Source organism: Hetaerina americana, unplaced genomic scaffold, assembly GCF_022747635.1.
Source record: "Hetaerina americana unplaced genomic scaffold, ioHetAmer1.1.p SCAF_11, whole genome shotgun sequence".
NCBI classification, from domain to species: domain Eukaryota; kingdom Metazoa; phylum Arthropoda; class Insecta; order Odonata; family Calopterygidae; genus Hetaerina; species Hetaerina americana.
Window position 1 is genome coordinate 21,714,859 of NW_027286181.1, and position 4,611 is coordinate 21,719,469.

Consider the following 4,611-nt stretch of genomic DNA (forward strand, 5'->3'; position numbering starts at 1 on the left):
GCCTCGCTAGCCTTTTCTCCATCATCTTCATCTTAAAATTCCCCTAATCCATGATCACCCTTGGCAGGATGGCAAAACGCAAGGACTTCGAATTAAACATAAGATATTGTAAATCAATTGAAGTTTTCTAAAAAAGGAAAATAAAACTACAAACTAGAATACAGAATAGACAAAAGTGAGTTAAGGATCTAAGAACAGATCCAATACTTAGATGTTTCAGTGGCGTCAAATTTCTTTCTGGAGTCGACACATCTGAAGAATATACGGATCAACTTAAAAGGCGTTATTAGATGGGCTGCAGAAAACTTTAATTAAAAAGTTTGAGGTATTTGAAAACTTTAGTTACGGTATATTTTGAATTCATGACATGCATTTCCGATCCATAAGTAAAACTTTGATTAAATAACTAGATGAGTTTAAAAGATAATAAGCTGCGCTTGATATAGCTACAAGAAGAGAGTAAGTGTGACGGGTTTGTTGGAGGCATTTGGTTGCGAGCCCTTTAATTCACGAAGAGAGCAGAAAAGACTCCGAATTTACAGAAAGGTAGAGGACACTTGAGTGACACCGAGGAATGGCAAGGTACCAAATTAAATTGGCATTATGGCACTTGACATGACATGAAATTGGTAACATGAAACCTAATTACATTGGTAGATCCGACCACTGATATAAAATAAGAAATAAAGACACCATCAGAGACAGATTCACATGATCGTTCATCTCTCGCACGATACGCATTCGAAACAAAATAGAACAAAATGCCTAAAAAGTTAAAAAAACACTACACTTTAATGAAATGGTCTTTAGCAGCAATTAATTCAACCTGAATATAAGAGTTTATGTGTGTTTGTGTACTAGTGTTTATTCATATTAGCTATTACGTATGCATATAAAGAATGTATGAACTAATAGATGTCCCAGTATGCCTGGTGCCAAAACATTTCCCACCACACGCCCTTAAACGGATTTGGGGTGTTTATTAGGTGTAAATAAAAGACAAGCGTTTTAAATAACATATTTGAAATGCCTGTCTTTAGGTTTTCGTGTCACATAATTTTAGTTAAAGTTTTTGGCCTTCTCTGAGGCCTTCTTCAGGTCAGACAGGAAGGTCTCGGGTGGAGAGAAATCGAGATCTGGAGGGCGGAGGCGCAGGTTATGCTGAGAGGGGAATTAAAGATGACGAGATTATGGGTGGGAAGTTAAAAAGATCGGAAAGCTAGCATATGCGGATTCGCGAGTTTTCGCCTTTATATTGGTAGGAGTTCTAGAAAAGGGAGAAACACTGGTCCAAAGAATGGTTGTAGGAATTTGCGTGTGAAGATTTAAGAAGAGAAGAGAGTAAGGCAGAATTACAGAAGTACCTGTAATTGTCCATTCGAATGGATAAGGGGGTAATGCATTCGCCTATGTGAAATAGAGAGCATTGTTTTCATGAAAAAAATAGATAACGTTTTTAGAGAGGCAATTAGCGTGGGAACGAGATGAGGGGGCAATGAGGGGATGTGAGGAGAGTGGAGAAAATCTGATAAGCGGTCATGTTTTACATCGGGGATGGCTGTAAGTAGGTGAAAGATAAGTATATTTGTCGTGGGAGGAGTATCCAAAGGGTTGGTGAATCTCAGAATGCTGCTGAGATTGGCGTGTATGAGAGAGAGGGGCATTGGGGCAGTAGTGTCCTTTAACGTGTTATCTGTTTTATTCTTGTGTTCTATTGTGCCGTCCAAATGTCATATATATAATGCGTTGTTGTTAAGAGCTCTATATTAGAGTAATAAGTATGTCTTCTGATAGAAGTTGGAGTCGTTGGAATCTACTCGGAAGAAAGTAACCCCCCGGATACTGCAGGGCGCCTTACGACTCAGCAACACGCATAACTGTTATGTATGTTAACGTAGTCTATACTCAAGGATACCTGGCGGTAGAAAATACGTATTATGCCCGTAAAGCTAAATAGGAAAAAGGGCTAATTTTTAAATAATATAATTTTAAATGGTAAAATGAGTGTTTGAAAGCATTTTAAAGAAATATTTATTCTTTAATTCTATCTCCAATTCAAAACAAATTTTTTTCTATCGTCCTCACCTGCTAACCCAGAAGTCTCGGATTCGATACCTGTCGGGGGGTCAATTCCTTCTCATAGGGTTTTCGGTGGGTTGCCTTGGTCAATTATTTGACGTAAATTATCCGATGTGAAAGGTCAAAATATGGTTGTTTTCATATAAGTGCTAGATGTATGAAGAAATTATTACTTTTATAATAATCAACCCGAAGATTGGGTTTCTTAGATGAGGGGGGAAATAGCCTAGTCTTAGTTGAAATAGCCTTACATGGAATGTGAAAATCACATATCAGGGTAGAGGGGCTAGTTCCTTTCTCTAAAACCACGTACGGTTTTACAGGAAGATCTCGTACATGAAAAATTCTTCATGGTTAGGTGAAGCAGAGGGTGTGTTGAATGTCTTCACCAGGAATTTTGATTGGAAGACGAAGTCATAGAAGCGGTTAGTAGCCCAGTGGTCTACTAACTAGGCTATCACTACGCCTATTAACATTGTAACACTCCAAAACTTAAATTATTCGATATTTTCTCGAAGGATTCTAATTTATTAAGTCATCATTCAAAACATTTTCATTATTTGGATTCGTAAAGTTTGTTCCCTACATTTTTCTGGGATGTCTCATCTTTATTCGTTCTCTTCATATCAAGATGGCAAATCATAACAAAATATTTAAGAGCTTATGATGTTATTTTGAGTCATTTGAATAACATCGATTGTTTCATTTGGTCCTAATGCTTCACCCATTATTCTTTCAGTCTTACTTTGGACGTGAAAAAATTAATTTTAAATTTCACTTTTACTTCATCCGCCTTTAACCCTGGTTTCTAACAAAAATATGAGTGCATGCTCTGCAGTAATTTATCTGATTTAGGAAAAAGGTCAGAAAAAAGGACGTGGAACGTTCATCGGAATTTTAAAAGAATTACCCTTTAGTCTCAGTTGAATACCAGCGGCAAGAAACCCATCACTTGACATCTTAATTAAAATCTGTGTACGGTATTGGCCACAGAGTGATTTCTGATGATTTTGCATGGCCATCGAAAAGCAATATTCTCGCATTCGAATAGCAAAGTTAACCATTATATTGAATAAACATTCATCATAAAAGACCCATTTGTTATCGTTAAGAGCGTTACGATGGAATTTTAAAGTAACACATTTGTCTTTCTTAAACTATACCCTAGCAAAAATCACTGGACGGGACACTGATATCCTCTTGTCTGTATGGTATACAAGAATGTCTCTGCTTCGAAATAATGCAACACTTCTATTGGTAAAATACATCGGTTTTGAATTTAATATTAAATGTCTATTGAGTAAAATGGCTGTAATAAAACAAACTGTAGCATTTTTTCATCGTCATTATATGAGTATATGAAAAGAAAAACGCGTCCATTTAGGCTTACCTTTTCAACATTTTATTAAAAATAATATCCTATTTTCAGCCAATATATATATATATATATATATATATATATATATATATAAAGATTTTGGCTATATATTTATACATATAACTCCATCCTTAATTATTTATTTTAGCATAATGTAAAAACTCATGATATATATTTTTCATAAGACAACAAATAGACACGATAAGTACGAGCCAATTAAGGTATCGATTCCCGTAAGTAAGAAGTATAGCACTCAAGGAACTACTGTAAAAAGCTTTAAACCCTAAAGTAATTATCTCATAATGTTGACAGTTTGTCTTCCTAATTAAATATTTTTTGCCCATCAACGAATGACTTATTTTAAGCTCCTTTTTAAATTCCTAAATTTTAATCGTTTCTGTTGCGTAACGAAGGCGGACTAGGAAGAACACTCGGTAATCTTTCTAAATTTAGTCATGTATTGTATCTTAAAGTACTGTCCAGTAATATGATATAGGTTGCGCACATTACATTCATCTAAGATTTAGTGAAATATCCCTTAATAGATGTTTTTCAAAGTTTCATTTTTGAAGAAAATACACTCATAAACCTTATTTTTATTGAAATAATATTTTACAGCCTTTATTTTTAAAAGAATTTTACTGATAACTGTGCAACCGGTAAGAAATTAGGATAGTTTCATTTTGTATTCATGTAGTTAATTTACAAAACTTTGATAAAGATATTCTTACATTGAAACATCGGTCTATGATGTATAATAAAAATTCCGTGGAGAATTATGTAGGTTTCGTATCCTATATACCCTATTTTAATAACTTATTTTCAATACATTGGCGCATATTCTATTATCTGTGTCAAAGAAACTTGCGAAGCTGATAATGTTGCTTTTACAGAGTCGAATGTCTTTCAAAAATGTCTAAAAATATCGTGAAATGGTGTGTTTTTCGGTTTCTTTAAAAGAAAATAGCATTGGAACGAGTAACTGATTGCTGGAAGCGGAAGAAAGTTGTAAAAACATTACAATTCCAATTGAACAACAATGGCAGAGGGTGTGACAACGATAAAATGCTAGTATGATAGAATGTTGGTTGTAGCGCTCGGACGTGTACATGGGATATGAAGAATAATCCTATTTTGAGTTAAAAAATGTTAAT